Below are 18,795 nucleotides of genomic sequence, written 5' to 3' on the forward strand. Positions count from 1 at the left end.
GACCATGTAACCTGTACATGCCAACAGAGTTCTAGTTAGGATTCCAAAGGCCACATTCTTCCAGGCTGCCTCTAACTAGGGAAGGGTCGTCATAAGGACAGAAAGAACAGTGGGACAATAACTGAGATCCACACTGCCCCGCATGTCCCCATCACACCTCCCTAGCTAGAAGAGGCTAGAGACGGCTGCCTCCTCATCCTTTCCTCCCCTTGCGGCTTGATGACTCACTAACCTGCCTCCTTTCTCGTGGGACACGACCCGAAATTTTGTCCTGGTGTCCTGGACTACAGTTGAGTCCATCGGTCGGCCTGAAGCCTTCAGACCCAGAAGCTGAACTGCCTGCGTGCCTTCCTCCTCCCAAACCCAGACAACACTTGACTCTACCCCGCCCGGCTTGTGGTCACAATTGCCTCCCTGTTTGCACCCCGCCTCCATCAGCATCAAACAAGACCCATCTTTTAGCCCTCCTCTCTTTTCCCTGCCCCCTCCGCGCTAGCTTTATCCTATAGTTCCTTGGCCCACGGGCTAACGACGTCAAAAATAACCAATTGTCTTGGAGTTCTTCGCTAAGGGCTCCGCCTCCACTCTGAGGAGCAGATCCGCTGACCAATGGGCTGCCCTCCGAGTGCAATGAGAGCACGGGGCTAGCAGAGCAGCCGCTGGGCTGCCCAATGAACAGGCGGGTTTCCGCGGTTAGGGGCGTGGCAGAAGCGGTCGTCAGGGGCGTGGCGGCAGTTGCTTGGGCGGGGCCGGTAGCGGCGGGAGCTGCACTGGCCAGGGGTTCCGGCTGCATTTCCATGACCGCCGGCGGCAGCCGCGGAGCTGCGGGAGCGCGACCGGGGGCGAGCTGGGCCGCTGTAGTCAACCAAGCACAGGTAAAGCCACGGCCGAGCGAGCTCCGCTGAGCCGCGATCGAGCCCGCGATCAGTCGGGTCAAGCCTCTGAGCCTCGAGATCCCTTGTCCTGGCTCGGCCCATCGCGCAGCTGCCTGAGAGCCCCGGATCCTCAGGGGGCCTGTCACCTGGCGCTGCGGGGGTCCCCAGGGCCGGCGGGGAGGGAGGCAGCCTGGTTCACATAGGGTGGGATACGCCTTCCTGAAAGCCCTTTGTCCCTTGCAGCTTCAGATACCGAGGTTGGGGACATCCCCGCCTGCGGCCTCCCTACCGGTCATTGGTCCATCAGTGCGCACTTGGGGGGTCTGGCGAGGGGGGTCTGCCAAGCTTGGTGATGGAGATCTGGGATCCGCATCTGTAAGGAGAGGGCCGAGGAATCTGATTACAGCCCCGAATATCCGAAGGGTCTCTGCGTTTTGGGGCTCCAGGGGCACACTCAGGACTGATGGGTTCAAGTTGTAAGGAGGCAGCTTTTGACCCACTTGGAGGCGCACTTACTGAGCTCGGCTTCTTGCCAGGCACTGTTCTAGGCGCTTCGTGGTCTTTACCCCCAGTGAGAGCTGTCCAGCAGCACTGGCCCTGCTAGGCGGGGCAGCCAGCATCTCGACCTTGGAAGTGAGCAGGCAGAGGCCAAGTGACAGCCACCTGCCAGGGATGCTTAGACAGGACTCGCAACAGAGGACTGTGCGACTGACCTGTAAAGGCCCTTCTTCATACACAGATGCACTCTGACTTTGAGGCCTACTTCCAGAAGAATACTGCTGGGGGCTCACTAGTTTGAAAGAGGGTGTTGAATTCATTCCAAATGAACTGGTGGTCTCACTCTCAAGAGTGGATGTTAGCAAAGAGAACAGACCATAGCCAGAAGATAAGGTTTATTTAGACATCGCGAAACTCCTTCCTTTGAACTCTCTTAATCTTCCCAATTCCTCTCTGGTTGCTTCAACTCCAGTGTGTCAGTTTCACCTGCATTCCGGTAACCAGATCCAAAGGCAGGCTCCAAGATCGGACTCCTGAGAGATGCCTGGAAGTGGGAGGGACTGTAGGTTTAGTAGAGTTAATGTGATCTGGCCCAGAGCTTTTCGAGGGCCATTTCATTGCAACCACACAAAGCAGAGTCCAGAAGAGAAACCATACAGCCTTCCTTTCACTACCCTCTTTCACTTGCCTGAATGGAGAGGACATAATAATCTTCTGAAAGTCAGGAGACAGAGAAGGAACCTTAATAGCAAGTGTGCTGCCTGTTTTAGGGTGAATTCACCTTTGAATAACCAGTCAGAAAGCAGACTGGTCTGTACACTGCTGATTGTCAGCATGGTTTTGTAGAATTGTAGAGCTGAAGGTAGAGCTCATCTAATCAGCCTTTCCAATGCACAGGTGAAGGAATGAAAGCCTGGGGAGGTCAGAGGACTGACTGGTCATCACAGAACCGTGACTAAAGGTTGATCTGTTGACCCTGGGTCTAGCAAGTGCATGACTTGTATTTCACTCCTAGCTACTTTTCTCACTCTTCTGAGTTGAAATTCTAGGGGTGGGGTGCAGAGATGTTAAGGACACAGATTTTGAGGCCAGAGTGCCTGGATTTGAACCCTAGCCTTGCTTTTTACTGGCTATCACCTTGGGCAAGTCACTTAACCTCTCTGTGCCTCTGTTGTTGTTCACTCGACTCTTTGTGACCCCACGAACCGTAGCATGCCAGGCTCCTCTGTCCATGGAATTTTCCAGGCAAGAATGCTGGAGTGGGTTGTTGCCATTTCCTTCTCCAGGAGATTTTCTCAACCTAGGGCTCAAACCCGCATCCCCTGCATTGGCAGGTGATCCACCAGGGAAGCCCGTGCCTCTGCTTGTTCACCTCTGAAACAAGGAAAATAATGTGTACTTAGATTAGAGGTTGTTTTGAGGTTTTGATATCAGAAGCAGTTAGAGCAGTGCCTGGCACACAATACGCATTATGGATTTGCTAAATATAGTCTTCTGTTGCCTTTTTAATCCTTATTTTCTTCGTACTTACCCGCCAGTATTTTCTATCAGGAACTGATTTTTTCCCCTGCCTCCACTCCCCCAGTTCATTAAACATATTCCAGATTTCATTGTAGCACAGATGTCTGTGGGGTTTTCCAAGTCACATCGCATTCTATTTCTTATTTATTGTTTATTTTTCTGTCTTTTATTGAATCAGGTAATTCATTGTCTCTGTTAGTCCTCTCCTTGTAATTATACTCTTTTTTAGACTCCAAATCTCATTCTCTTTAAAATAGGGAGAAAAAACCCCGAAAGTGATAAAGTCCCTGATGATATCAGTCTCCACGGCATTCTTCCAAATATCTCTCCCCTCTGCTCGGCCCTTCGTCCCAGTTGTCAGTGTGAGGCAGCGTGATTATAAATGGGTGAACATTTTTAGATTACGATTTCATGAGCCACTGTATTAAGTGCTTTTTGGAAGTTCAGGGATCATGTGTCAAATGCATTTAAGTAAGTTACTTAGTCATGGGAGCAGGGAAAGCACCAGCAGCGCCTGCCTTCCCTGGCAGAAGCACAAGTGTATGACTGATTCTTGCTGGTAATCTAGCTCTTTCACCAATTTCACTGCGTTTTTCCTGTTCTTTTCTTGAGCTTGAAATAAACCAGATGGCACGCGCAGTGGAATGGTTCTTTACCTCTTGTTTTAGTTGGGGAAATTCCCTTTCTTTCTCTTCTGCTTTCACCTTCACTTCCTTTGTCACCTTCACGGGTCTGATAAATATCTACTCTCAATCTGCCAGCCAGTTCCCTTTTCATCAGAAGATAACCTGTCATCTTTATTTCTTGCAGGAATCTGGTCACTTTTGGTTTTTCCCTTCTGTGTTTTTACATGTTTTCTAGAATGAACCAAAGATGATCACTGTTCATTGATTCGCACCTTCCTAACAGTTGATTCTGAGTTTGGGTTTTTGTTTGTGTTATTTTGTCTAGGACATTCTAGACCTCAGCCATCTTAGAATAATTGTTGTAGTTTCTTTGTGTATGAATATGGGCCCTTTTCTCTCTTGCTTTCTTTTCTCGTAACATCTGAGTGAAAGGGCTTCTCATTTGCTGTTGTTTCTTGTGTGTGTGTATGTGTGTGTGTGTGTGTCTGAGTTTCTGGGTCATATCCAACTCTGCGACCCCATGGGCTGTAGCCCGCCAGTATCCTCTGCCCATGGATTCTCCAGGCAAGAATACTGGAGAGGGTTGCCATTCCCTTCTTCCATTTCCACTTTTTTCCTGGGAATCTCTGGCAGGGACCATGGAGAGTATAGTGGTTCCCCACCACCCTTGTCCCAAGCTCCTGTCCACACCTCAAAATAATATCTTTAGTCCTAGGGAAGACCGTGGTGAAGTCTGTCTTATTCTTTGCCTGTAACCTGGCTCTTTGAAAAGCCCTAGGAGGGAGAGCCTTCTAATACAATGGAATTCGTGTGGCAGAATTTCTGCTACAACCTACTGCTTACAACAGTCTGATTTTTTTTTTTTTGCAGTGTGGGTTTTGAGTACTTTTTGACCAATTTAAGAGTATAGATGACGGGCAAGGGGTGTTTCAGCCTTCCTGTATCATCTTGGGCTATACTGTCCCTAGGAACAGGGCACAGGGAGTTCAGGCCTCCTCTTCATGTGCTCTGGCATGAGGATTTCATAGCAGTTCTGCATGTTCTAACCTTTTTGGATGGTGCTTGACGTATTTTAACCCACAAGCTGCTATTTCTGTACTGATACCTTGTAGGTGCTGACATCTCCCTTCAGGATCATTTTCCTATCTGCACGTTTGTTTTTGTGGTCTTGGTTCCAAGGCATCATGTTTTTGGATTATATGTTTTCTATTTATAAAAGGGCTGGTGTGGACAGGCCACCAGACCTATTGTTACCCATGAGGCTGGCGCACTGGACCCAACTGGGTGCAGGGCATGTGACCCAAGGACCTGTTTTCTGGTCTTTTGCGGTAGTTAAGTAACAGCCAGGTAAAGAGCTTATTAGAGAATTAGAACTGATACCCTTGGGTTTGCCTGGTTTCTGATTTTCTTTTGTTTTCTTTTAAGCAGAGATTCATTAAGTTCAACAAACTGAGCATCTGGTGTGCGCCGGGAAGACAGCTGTCCAGATTAACAAGGGTGTTTGGTTTTGCTCCAGAAAGACTATTCTGTTTTTTTTATTATTATTATTTAAATTTTTTCAGTGTTTTTAATGCAAAAAAAAATTTTAGTAGGTAACGAATCTACATGATGAAAGAAAACAGTCGAAAGGCACAAAAGTGAGGTAGGAACTACATCTCTGTCCATCCCTGATGCTGCCACCTTGTTTTATTCTTTAGAGGCACCACTGTCACTGATTTTTTCATCTTCCAGAGGTGTTCCGGGCACAGCCAAGATATTTTACAACATCTATTAGCAAATCCATTATGATTATCTTTCCCTTTTACACAAATGGTAGCAGATGATACTTGCTATTTGGAACCCTGCCTTTTTCCACTTAGTGTTTCTTTGCAGTATGGGAAGAGCTTCAGAATCCTTTTTCACAAAGGTGATCTATTCAATTCTGTTTCCAAGGCTGCTAAGAACCAGTCTTATTTAGGCAATAGCTTCACATGGAGATCCTAAGGCATTTTTGTGGATGTTTGAAGGCAAATATTTTTCTCCTCTATGTCCTATAGCTCTGAGCCTTAGAGGAGGCTAGGTGAGGGGGAGGGCCTCTCCTGAAGCTTCTCCTATGAAGGGAGATTGGGGACGCTGAAAAATGAGCGTTGGACCTTAGGCCCTTGGCCTGCCCTCTGGGCAGGATGTGCTGGAATCACCTGGGAAAGCTTGCTGTGCTTTCTGGTCTCCAGGGAAAGCTCTGGGCCTTCCTGATCCGCCTTTCGGCATCTCTACCATGTCTAATCGCATCTTCTACACCCCAGCCCCGGCTCCGTGTCCACCTTAGGCATCAGAAGAGGAACCCTCCCTTCTTGACACAACTTCCTGTTTGGTCGGCTTTGTTAAGCCCCGCCCCTTCCTTTCTCTCACCCCAGGAAAAACCAGCTCTCACATCTATACCTCTGTGAAGCATCCTTCCCAAGCAATATTTGGGAATATAATTTTTTTCTCTCCTCAGAAGTCTTTCCCATTCTCCATGTGTCTTAATCTTCATCTTGTTTTTATTTCCTTCCGAATCTAATTTAGAGTGACCTTGACCTTGCTTTGAATCTTCATAATGTCAGTCAGCGAGTCTAATGGAGAATCGTTGCATTCTGATCTTTGCTCCTCGCTAGGCGTCCATGTTATCAATTAGTTGTGCCATAGCTGCTGTGTGATGTAATATGAGAGGGGGTGATGTTATCAGTCAGCCTCTGGAGGTAGGATAGTTAGAAGCTTTGAAAAACCAACCCATTTCTGCATGGTCACGCTAGGCATGTATTTGTGTACTGTTTACTTAGTCATGTCAGTGACAGCAGTTAAAAAAAATCAGGAAGTCCAACACAGGATTGCCAAATTTTGTTTTTCAAATAGGGAAATAAAAAAGCTCTGTACTCTTCCATCATCACCATCATTCAAGAAAAGACATTTTAACACCAAAAATGGGGAAGGGTCCACTTCCCAGAATATAGAGCAGCCTTCTAAACAGAACATATTTAGATTGATTAAAAAGGTGGAGGGCTTCCCGGTGGCCGAGTGGATAAGAATATGCCTGCCAGTGCCGGGGTGTGTGTTAGTCGCTTAGTCGTATCCGACTCTTTGCAACCCCATGGACTGTAGTCCACCAGGCTCCTCCGTCCATGGGATTCTCCCGGCGAGAATACTGGAGTGGGTTGCCATTTCCTCTTCCAGGGGATCTTCCCTACCCAGGGATAGAACTTGGGTCTCCTGTACTGCAGGTAGATTCTTTACCATCTGAGCCACCAGGAAAGCCAGTACAGGGGACACGGGTTCAATCTCTGGTCCCAGAAGATCCCAGATGTCGCGGTGCAGCTAAGCCCATGAGCCACAGTGAGAGAAGCCACCACAGTGAGACGCCCGAGCACCCGTAAGAGTAGCCTGCGCATAGCAACAAAGACCCAGTGCAGCCAACAGTTTAAATACATAAATAATTTTTTGAAACAGTTTTGCTAATGGAAATTGAATCATGGCATTGGAGAAGGTCTGAAGTAGAGGATTCTATTCAAGGAAGGTTCCCCTTTTTCAGTTTCCTTAAACAGTGCCAGCTTTTCTTCTGCTGGGAAACCAGGCCATTCACTTAAGCTAACCTAGCTGTGGCATCCTTTGGTACAGTTTTGTGCCCAGTTTCTTTTAGGGGATACAGACCACACAATGTCAATATGCGATGGTGCCGTCAGAGTGATGCGAGCTGACTCATGGGAGTCAGGGTACGTTCATGTCTTACATGTCTTCTCAGGTAGTTCACTGGTTAGGGCTCTGCACTCCCACTGCCAAGGGCCTGGGTTCAGTCCCTGGTTGGAGAACTGAGATCCTGCAAGCTGTGGCAAAAAAAAATCACAGTAATAAAGTGCCATGTTGTAGTTCTTAAGGATGAGGCATGGGGGAAGCCAGGGTGGGACCTCCACAGCTTGGAATGAGGCCCTTTGATGTGATGTGCTTGTACGTCAGTCTTTTGAAGCGTATGTTTACATGTATTAAATTCTTGATGTTCTATGTCAGGTGGTGGCTCATATTGTTTCTGAGATGCAATGTGACTTCTCATCTGAGTCCCCATGGCACCTTCTGCTCTCCTCCAGCAGTCAGTACCATGACATTCCTTCTGGGTTACAGATATTTCCCAATCCAAGACTAAGGGTATGTCCTTGAGTTTCTTTGAGTTCTCCTTAAATTAAGAACACTCAGACTTTTAGAGCTCATGTTAATGATAATTGGCAATATTTTAAAGGTATGCCTGGATCACTGGGATGACCATATTATATTAGGGTCCAGCCAGGCTGCCTCAGTGCCTGTTATTATTATTTTTCTATTTTTATTTATTTATTTGGCTGCACCAGGTCTTAATTGGACTCTTAACCACTGGACCTAGAGAAAGAAATGGCAACCCACCCTAATATTCTTGCCTGGAGAATCCCATGGGCAGAGGAGCCTGGCAGGCTACAGTCCATGGGGCCACAAGAGTCGGACATGACTTAGCAACTAAACAACCAAACAACCAAAATCAACCACTGGACCACTGGGGAGGTCGCTCAGTGCCCTTTATTTGTGTGTAAATTTCTGATGAGTTAGAGCCAGGTTAACCTGCTATGAGAAAAACACAGAGATAGACTTAATATGGAGAAAAGATAGCATCAGGTGAAGCCAAGTGTGCAAATGGAGGCTGAAACAGGTTCCAGCCACCAGAGGAAAGTGGTGTAGTCAAGTGTGGTCAATCTGAATTATACTCTTTGGATAATTTTATTTGTATTTATTTGTACATTCATTTTAGTCTCCATAATTGGAAAAGTGCTAAGGTAAATTTATGTCTGGTTTTATGTTTATATATTTTAAGAAATAGTATAGGAAATAATAATTGAATAAAAGTAATTCAATGTAAAGACTTCCTTGGTGGTCCAGTGATTAAAACTCTGGGCTCCCAAGACAGGGCGCGAGTTCCATCCTTGGTCAAGGAACTAAGATCCTCCATGCCACTCAATGTCCAATAAATACATAAATTAGAGCTCCTTTCTTCTGGGGTCCCTGCATTTAAAAAAGAAAAAAAGCAATTTAATGTAAGAATCGAATACAAGGCAGGACTATTTTTTTTCCCATAGAGGGGGCCACCTGGCCCCTGAGTTTGAAATACCCCAGTGGGAATCTAACCTCATGACAGAGGTTTCCAGTCATGTTTGTGTCATGCATGGCTCCTTTCCACATGCTTTTGTTGAACAAAGAGAAATACCCTTTGAGTCTGTTCCTTGCTTTGTTCACTTAACGAGGAGTGATGTGTTTTAGCAAATCTCTGCATGTATTGTTTGGCATCATGTTAACTTTTCTCCAGTATCTAGCTATGGCATTACTGCTCTCAAAAAATTCAGGAAAGCACAGTATTCCTAGGATGACGTGATTGCACTGAAGTCTTTTTTTTGCCACACCACAGAGGGTGTGGGATCTTAGTTCCCCAGCCAGGGATCAAACCCTCACCCCTGCCTTCAAAGCTCGGAGTCTTAACCACTGGATCTTCAGAGGAGTCCCTGCTCTAGCATCTTTCAAGAAGCATTTACTGAGCCCTCTCTTTGGTGGGCCTCTACCATCCAGGCTCCTCTCTGGGGACTGGACACCCTCTGCCCCACTGTTGGCCCCTTGTTTGGTCCAGAGTTGGATTTCCATGAATCCTTGCTGAGCTTCCAGCCCCTCCCAGCTATCGTTTGCTGTGTGGCCCGGACTGTAGACTTCAGCTTCTCAGATTCCAAATACCCCGGTTGCAATTCCCATTTCTATTCTGATCATGTAAATAAAGTGCTCACTCACTCTTGTCAATGACATTGAAAAATGTTCCCTTCTAAATAGTAAGATGATGGGAAATGCTAAGGAGATGATAGTCAAGCATACTTTTCCCCCAATCTAGAAAACTTAGCCCCTTTCACTTGGTCTGTCGTTAATGTCACCCATCACTCTATTTATTGCCTCTACATAGAAAGCTGGATGTTACCCTGAAATTGCAAGAGAAATCTTGACTTTGCCACTACAGAGCCTGGGAGGGGAATGCAGATTTCGAGAAGGCCCTCTTTGAATGGGAGAGGACGTGTAGAGCTGCTGTCAGTGGGGCCAAAGGGATCAGGATCCAGCCAGCTCTGTGAAGGCTCTCCAAGACAGACAGGTGGCTTGTTTCTCTGTATTCCTAGAGCCCTTCCCAGGCCTGGCCCAGGGTGGGTCTCCAAGCCTCAGACTCCTCCTCCCTGGCATTAGTAATAACTCACAGAACTGTCGTAAGTACCGAGTGAGGTAATGTCTGAGGACGCACTCTGTAAACAATAAATTCCGTATAGGTCTCCACTGTCAACAGCGGTGCACTTTGTGACTTGTTTGAGGATTAACCAACGTAATGTATTAATATTTAGCTCACAAGCATTTGATTAACTGTAGAGCTACACAAATAGGAATTTTGTTTTCATCTGGTTCTGCTCCTTCCTTTTGAAGAGATAGTGACTTGTTAGTTAGAATTAGCCAGAGAACACTTACTGGATTTCAGGATGAGGGTCTTTGACCCCTAATCTGTGAATCATAAACTTTATAAATTCTCTGGGGGAGCTGATAGACAAGCTACTGGTCAGGAATGGGTACGGGAATGTGTAGAATGTCTGTGATCTACTCATCACCTGCATGAGATGGTTAAATTGGGGTTGCTGGTGATTGCTCACAGGCAAGTTCAGGACCTGGACTAATCAGGCTTGAAGAGACCCACACTTTGGGCTCTGCCCTGGGACCCTCTAGTCCAGTTGGATAAATCGATTCCCTCTTTTGCCACATCTGGTGGACACACCATTGCCAAGTCATCGTGTTTGCATCTAATGTTTTTATGGTAACAGCAGGACACTCTATCATCCCCATTTTAATGGGTAAGGAAACTGAGGTGCAAAGAGGTTAAGAAACTTGCCCAAAGTCGTACAACCAGTTAGTGGTAGGATTGTGATTCTGGACAGATCTGTCTGCCCCCAAAGCCTGTCACCCTACTGTGAGCAGCCTCACTACCCCACCACCCCTGCACACCTCCGGGGAGCATCTCTATGAATCGGAAATCTTTGTAACAAGACTTGTTCTGACCTATTTACACAAACCTGTTCCGAATGCCACAGATGGTTAAGGAAGGATTTTTCCATTTTTCTTAGATATTAAAAATGATCTTCGGGACTTCCCGAAGATAACTTCCAGAAGATAACTGCTGGTGGCCCAGCAGTTAAGACCATGCACTCCTAATGCAGGGAGCACTGGTTCGATCCCTGGTCAGAGAACTAAGATCCCACATGCCATAGGGAACAGCCTAAAAAAAAAAGATCCCTATTTTTTTTTTTAAAAAAAAAGATCCCTATTTTTTAAAGTTCCATTAACCTCTCAATCGAGGGTAACCTTAGTATTAATTGTATTCAGATTAAAATTTTCTAGCTCAAATAAGCTCATGTCAGTTGGCAAAAGACATAGACAGTTTTGTTGCATTGGATGTTTTGGAGTAATAAACAGGAGCCATGAGTCTTCTATTAGTATTTCAGTATTTATCTGAATGCCAACAATCAATGGGTAGTTTTCTGCCTACCTGCTCGTTGGGCATCTTTCCTTTCTTCTGCTACATAAAACAGCCTGTTTGTTTGTTTGTTTTGCTTTGAATTCTCTTTTTTTCCCTTATTTATGAGCAGTTTCTGAAGTAGATTTATAATTCTCTGAATCTTTAGATAAACAGGGGGAAATGTAAAGAGAAGCATGGCGTTGGACATTAGCTTATCTGAGTGACAAAAAATGGAAAACTTTCACTTAAATGAATAATTATTTGCCTGAACTGCAAGATGTTCTTTCAAATATCCAAAAGCTACTGACAGCCCGCGTCACACTGAGCTTTTTCTCCTGACCCACTGTAGCATGGCACGCGTGCATGTGTGTCCAGCAGTGAAGTTGTATCCGACTCTTTGCGACCCCATGGACTGTAGCCCACCAGGCTTCTCTGGCCGTGGGATTTCCCAGGCAAGAACACTGGAGTAGGTTGCCATTCCCCTCTCCAGAGGATCTTCCTCATCCAGGGATGGAACCCAGGTCTCCTGCATTGCAGGCAGATTCTTTATCACCGAGCCACCAGGGAAGCCCCTGTGGTATGGAAGTTACTCATACTGGCCTGTATCTCTCAACCTAATGTAATAATCTCATGGAAAAAGTCTGCTCAAGGATCAGAAAGGTGATGATGCATTAGTCCTTTTCCCCAGGCTCAATCCATTAATAAATATTTACAGAGTGCTGCCCCCTCCCCCACTCCCGTGCTCCACACTCTGAATTGAAACTTGTGTAGAATTGTACACTGAGGATTGGATTATCAAGGCATGGACCAGAATCCCCAGCAGAGCTCAAAGGGACATGAATCATCACTTTTATGTGGCAATGAGGCTTGCTGATTTTCTAGTCATGAATAAGTATCTGCAAAACACGAAGGTAGGAAATGGGACGTTTCTGAGGGCCTGGAGGGGATGGTCCTCAACTGAAGACTCCTGTATACTTCAGCAGATTGTCCAAAAACTACTGTGATGTCATGGCCACTTGGGGCAATGTTCACGAGGTGAATGACAATGGTTGTCCAACATCCTACGGGTCGGGTTACACCCAGCCAAACAAGGGCTTCTCATGTCTACGGAGGCACATCCGTACCCCAGTGGGCCAGCCCACTGGGCTCCACCAGGGCACCATCTTCCAAGCTGCTGTCTGGAATTCCCCCTGGAAGTAAAGCCCCGAAGCTTCTTCCACAGTGACCCACTCCCACTGTTCCTAGACTCACCCCTCCTGCCCTGCCTGCCCATTTCCTGGTTATCCAGCATCTTCAGGTCTTGGCTGCACTCCTGAGCCCAGCTTGAGGTCTGCACCCACCCCTCCTTTCCCTCTTTTCTGTTCCCTCCCTTCCCTAGATGGTTCTCTAGCCATCTGAGTCCACCTCCTCCTTCGAGTTCCTCCAGTATTCATAGTTGGAACTTTAGGATTTTATTCTTCATTATATATAGGTTTACACTGTTTGCTCATTATTTCCTGGACGCCATGTATTGTACTTCTTTCATAGTCCCCGTAGGGCTTAGAATGAAGCTGATGCCTTTGGTACCTGTGGGGAGCAGAGTGGAATGTCAGAAGTGGGATGTAGTTTTGCAAATAGCTCCCCCCAGTGATACTGACACACTTTGGCTGGTGGGGGTGGGGTGTCTGTCCCCTACTTTTACAAAGTGAAAAGTGAAATTGTTAGTCGCTCAGTCGTGTCCAACTCTTTGCGACCCCACGGACTGTAGCCTACCAGTCTCCTCTATCCATGGGATTTCTCAGACAAAAATACTGGAGTGGGTTGCCATTCCATTCTCCAGGAGGATCTTCCTGACCCAGGGATTGAAGCCTGGTCTCCTGCGTTGCAGGCAGATTCTTTACTGTCTGAGCCACCCAGGAAGCCCCTACTTTTACAAACCACTGCTTTATCCTTGAGGGTGCATCCAACTTACACAAGTAAATTAATTTGGGGGAAATGGGATCACTTTCCCAATAATGGAGAAACATTTCCCCCATTTCCAGTGAAATCTAACTTACCTTCCAGGAAACTAATGATGGGCGTCACATAGGCATAGGGAAAGCCCGGCAGAGGAAGACCCCCTGTAAACTCGTGGCTGAGTCTCTGCTCCTTGGGAGGCTCACCTGCCTTGGGTGGAGGTGGAGATGGACTCAGATCAAATGCCTGCCTGAAACAGGCAAAATTTAAACAAAAACCGAAGGAGGAAGGCTGCGGGGTGACTAGGAATAACATTGGAGACTTGCCTTTGGGCTTTAAAGAAGGCAGAAAACGCTAACTTCCTTAATGGATGGACTGGGAGGAAAGTGCAGAACAACAGTGGGATGTTTGTGTTGGATGGACGAGGAGACAGGAACTTTTGAGGATGTGAACCTCCTTCTGTTTCTGTTTAGCTAAGACCCCAAAATATATCAACCCAGAGAGCTGCCCTTTTCATGTCAGAGCCTCTGAAGTTTTATTCTTCTAGATTTTCAGTGTCCTTGGTAGAAAGATCTGAGGAAGTCAAGCTCAAGACTGCCTAGGGACCAACTCCCCTGTTCTTCATATGTTGAGAACTCCCTAGCTCTTTCTTTCTTTAAACAATTTTATTAATTTTTTTTTGACTGTGCTGGCCCTTTCATGCATGGGCTTCTGTTTGTGGTGGCTTCTTTTGTTGCAGAGCGCAGGCTCTAGGAGCATGGGCTTCAATAGCTGTGGTGCATGGGTTTAGTTGCTGCGCGGCATATGAAATCTTCACAGACCAGGGATTGAACCTGTATTCCCTACATTGGCAGGCGGATTCTTATCCACTGTGCCACCACGAAAGTCCTCAAGCTGTTTCTTTACATTTTTCTAACCTTGAAATATGTAATAAGGCAGATTTCCTGTAAAAAGCTCTAAGCATTTTGCGAACTGTATCTTGAGTGTATCGGTATTTTATAATTATAAAGCATTTCCTTAACCAACATAATTTCGCCAACTTCTTTCCGTCCATAGTCTGTAATGTAATCTCCCCTCCCCTACTTGATAGAAGAAAAAGTGAACTTTCATGAAATGTAGGTAGTTCACTCAAAGTCACTTGGAACAACCTAAACTCAAACTCAAGGCCTATGACTCTAAAATCTATGTCATTTGAACTTGAATTTTTAAAAAAATGGACAGAGGTTCTGAACAGATGTTTTTCCAAAGAAGACACGCAGATGGCCAACAAATACATGAAAAGATGGCTCAACACTGCAGATGGCTCCACTGCTAATCATCAGATATATGCAAATCAGGATCCCAGTGAGACATCACCTCACACCTGTCAAAATGGTTCTTATCAAAAAGAACAAATAACTGTTGGTGAGAATGTGGAGAAAGGGGGATCCTCGTGCACTGTTGGTGGGAATATAAACTGGTGTCGCCACTGCGGAAAACAGTTGGAGTTTCTTCAAAAAATTATAAATAGACCTCCTACCACATGATCCAGCATTTCCATTTCTGGGTATATATCAGAGGAAAACAAAAACACTAATTAGAAGAGATATATGCACCCCGATGTCCTTGCAGCATTATTTACAATTGGATTTCCCTGCTGGCTCAGTGGTAAGGAGACCAGCTGCCAACACAGGAGACTTGAGTTCAATCTCTGGGTCAAGAAGATCCCGTGGAGAAGAAAATGGCAACCCACTCCAGTATTCTTGCCGGGAAAATCCCTTGGACAGAGGAGCCTTGCGGGTTACAGTCCATGGGGTCATAAGAGTCAGACACAACTCAGTGACTAAACAACAAAAATATGGACGCAATCTAAGTGCCCACCAATAGATGAATGGATTAAGAAGATATAGTATATATGCACAGTGGAATATTACTCAGCCATCATAAAGAATGAAATCTTGCTATTTGCAACAACATGAATGGACCCAGAGGGTACTATGCTAAGTGAAATAGGTCAGACAAAAACAAACACTGTATGATTTCACTTATATGTGGAATCTAAAAAACAAAACAAATGAAGAAACATAACAAAACAGAAACAGAGATAAAGAGAACAAACAGGTGGTTGCTAGAAGGGAGGCGGGTGGGGGGAAGAAAGAAATAAATGAGGGAGATTTAAGAGTACCAACTTCCAGTTGCAAAATAAATGAGTCACTGTTGTGAAATGTACAATGTGGGGAACGTAGAGAATGACTGTGTAATATATCGTGTGGTGATATATCGTAGCTAGATTTAAGGTGATCATTTTTTAAAAATATGGACAGATTGAATCACTTGGTTGTGTAACAGGAAGTGACATAGTGTTATAGGTCAATTTTACTTCAAGAACATATGGGCAAACTCATGGAAAAAGAGATCAGATGTGTGCTTACCAGAGGCAGGTGGCAGGAGGAGGGGAAATTGACTGAAGAAGGGCAAAAGGTACAAACAAAGGTCATAAGATTAAAAAGCACTAGGGGTGTAATATACAACATGATATATGAAATTTGTTCAGAGAGTAAATCCTAGAAGTTCTCATCACAAAGAAAAAGGCTTTTTTTTTTCCTATTTCTTAATTTTTGTTTTTGTTTGAGGTGATGCAGCTTCATTGAACTTATTGCGAACATCATTTAATGATGTAAACACCTTAAACGTATGCAGTGCTGTATGTCCAATACACCTCAATAAAAGAAAGAATAAATGGAAGGAAAAAAAATCTTTTGTCATTGGATTATACCACAGGGGCTCTTAGGGTAAACTTCAAAATCCCCAGAGAGGGCAAGTGATCTACTCAGAGCTCCACAGCACAGCCCATGCTCAGAGCAGGGAATAGCGCCACATACCACCAGAAGTACAGACCTACTTCTTACTGCCTGCGTGGTGACAGGCAAAGGTCAGGATTATAAAGGGCCGCACATCATGGTCATGCTCCTGTTACAGCTTCCAAGTGTGTGTCTTAGCCAAGTACTGTGCACCAATCTGGCTCTGGGGCCCTTGGGACAGAATGCTCAGGAATGGGGACTCCCGATTATTTTTATTTTCTCATTAACTGAAGGTGGCTGTAAGTGCCTATGCAGGTCTGGGTGAAACTTTCTTTTCTGTTTTAGTGAGATCCATGAGGTCAATGATTCTTCTTCTTTTTTTTTTTAATAAGTTATAACCTAGAGTTTATTTTTTAATAAATGTTTATTTGGCTACATTGGGTCTTAGTTGCAGCATGCAGGATCTTTCTTTGGCAGCATACAGACTCTCCAATTGCAGCATGCAGGTTTACTTGTTCCGTAGCATGCCGGGTCTTAGTTCCGTGATCAGGGATCGAACCCATGTTCCCTGCACTGCAGGGGCAGATTCTTAACCACTGGACCACCAGGGAAGCCCCGGGGTGCAGTCACTGTTCAGCCAAGGGCTGTGCCAGGCACTAGGTCTTGCCATCCCACCCCATCCCTAGCTTCCTCCATCTAGAAGCTTGTTTGCTGGATGGGATCTTTGCTGTTCCCATCACATGCCCTGGAAGTTTCATCTGTTTAATAAATCTGGAGATGCCCTTCTCTTCAGTTGTACCTATCTCTTAAAAATTCCAGGGACTTCCCTGGTGGTCCAGTGGTTAAGACTTCACCCTCCGAAGCAGGGGTTGATCCCAGGTCAGGGAGCTAAGATCCTACATGCTTCCTGGCCAAAACATAAAATAGAAACAGTGTTACAACAAATTCAATAAAGACTTTAAAAATGGTTCACTTCAAAAAAATCTTTTAAAAAAATTCCAGTATACTAGGCAGTTGGGTTTGTTGGTTTCTGGTAAACTGAGATTTTCTTTTGATATTACAGACTTTAATTACAGTATGTGTTTTTTTAAACAGTGGTTTTTTTTTTTATTATTATTTATTTATTTAGGCTGCACTGGCTCTACATTGCTGTGCATGGGCTTTCTCTAGTTGCGTTGTGAGGCTTCTCATTGCAGTGCCTTCTCTTGTCACGGTCTCTAGGACTCTCGGGCTCTAGTAGTTACGGCACTTGGGCTTTAGTGGTTACGGCATATGGGCTTAGTTGCCCCATGGCATGAGGGATCTTCCGGGACCAGGGATCAAACCTATGTCCCTTGCATTGGCAGGCAGATTCTTAACCACTGGACCACCAGAGACATCCTACAGTGTATGTTTTTTAATACAATGTTGGAGTTACCAAATCTCTCCATTAAAATGCCTGTCGTATTAGAAAACTGTTGGGTCTCCATAGAGGAAACACTTGGCTTAGAATTTGAGATTTGTCCTCAGGAATGCATTGAATGATTTCTTGACTGTAGAGAAAACAATTTTCCTGTAATTTTATTAAGTGCTTTACCCATTGTCTTCCAATAGAAAGTACTACTCTTTGAGGAAGGCTATTTGCTAATGGGAGAGGCCAGCTCCCTTTCGGTGATTTAGTAAATGCATGTAAAAGGGCTCAATTCAATGTGCCTGCCTAACTGGTGACACAGTCTCCAGCTATTTTTAGTTTAGTGACTTTCTTTTGTGAAACCTGTGGGTTAGTAGTCACTCCTGATACTTAAGCACAAGGTTCATATTTTCTCTCATAGGATGACTTTGCTTTTACTAGACACTTGTAGGAGACTTTCTGAAATTGTAGCAGGATGAATGCATGAGCTTATGACTTTGTGGAAGAATATGGTTAAAAGAAACTGTTATCACTTGGTGAGTTTTCACAAAAAGGCAATTTCAAGCTCTTCATTTTGAACGCAACTGAGAGTAAGGTTAACCTAAATACATTTAATCATTTGGATATCCCCTTCTCTTTACCAAATTGCGTGTGACTCAGAGCATTTCCTTCCCCTCATAGGACCTGATTTGTAAGGAACTAGCAATTGGGTCTTCCTGCCACCACCCGCACCCCAGCACCATAACCTGGTCCCAGGCCGCCAGAGCTGGTCCCTGGTTTGATCTGCTGAAGGAAAGGGCCTGGGTACTTGATGCTTAGTGTTCAGAAATCAATCAGTTAATTAATCAATGTGTCTTGGCATCTCTGGAAAATACAGTTAGCCCTGTCATTGCCAGGGTTCTCCATCAATTTGGGGCTTGAGGTGGTGGCAGTGGTGAGACGCGGAATTTCAAAACCCGGTTACCCTGAAGACTCAGCCCACAGAAGTGTCCCTGGGAGGAGGACACACTGGATTGGAACAGCCTGGCTGTGCTAAGAGGCGGCTCTCTGAGCTGCTGGCTGAGGCACTGACCCAGAGAATTGAAGTCTCACTGTGAGATCAGAATGGGGCCGAAGTCAGCTCGGGTTATCAAGAGTGCACAGCTCTGGATTGACTAGGACACACTTCAGAATCTTCTGTCCCGAGTCACTGAGCACTTAACAAGTGCAGAGAAACAGCTCCCAAGGGGTGGCCAGGCTTTGTCCCAGCAAGTCTGCTCTGGGCTCGTTTCTCCCCTTCTGCGTGACTGTGTGTGTGTGCAACAGCCCCGATTTCCTTAGTTAAATGGCAGGTAAAGTGGGGAGAAACTGGCCCTTTTCCTCCCTGCTTTCTCCCCAAATATGTCATGTTGCCTCCATTTAGAGTTGACTACTTTTATCTAAGGGCTTCCCAGGTGGCTCAGTGGTAAAGAATCTGCCTGCCAATGCAGGAGACGCGGTTTGATCCCTGATCCAGGAAGATCCCCTGGAGAAGGAAATGGCAATGCCCTCCAGTATTCTTGCCTGGGAGATCCCATAGACAGAGGAGCCTGGTGGGCTACAGTCCATGGGGTTGCAGAGTTGGACACTTCTGACA

The 18,795-nt window shown here is 45.5% G+C and overlaps 1 protein-coding gene across 1 annotated transcript in view; it reads left to right on the forward strand.

Annotated features, from left to right (window-relative positions):
• The first annotated feature begins 744 nt into the window (after nt 1–744).
• The window catches only part of ABHD2 (abhydrolase domain containing 2, acylglycerol lipase), a 107,722-nt gene continuing 89,671 nt past the window's right edge, over nt 745–18,795 (forward strand). Inside the window, exon 1 of the mRNA XM_043921482.1 lies at nt 745–875. The gene's annotated coding sequence lies outside the window, so the exon portion shown is untranslated. The remainder of the gene's footprint in view (nt 876–18,795) is intronic.

The sequence above is a fragment of the Cervus elaphus genome, chromosome 13, assembly GCF_910594005.1.
Source record: "Cervus elaphus chromosome 13, mCerEla1.1, whole genome shotgun sequence".
Taxonomy (NCBI): domain Eukaryota; kingdom Metazoa; phylum Chordata; class Mammalia; order Artiodactyla; family Cervidae; genus Cervus; species Cervus elaphus.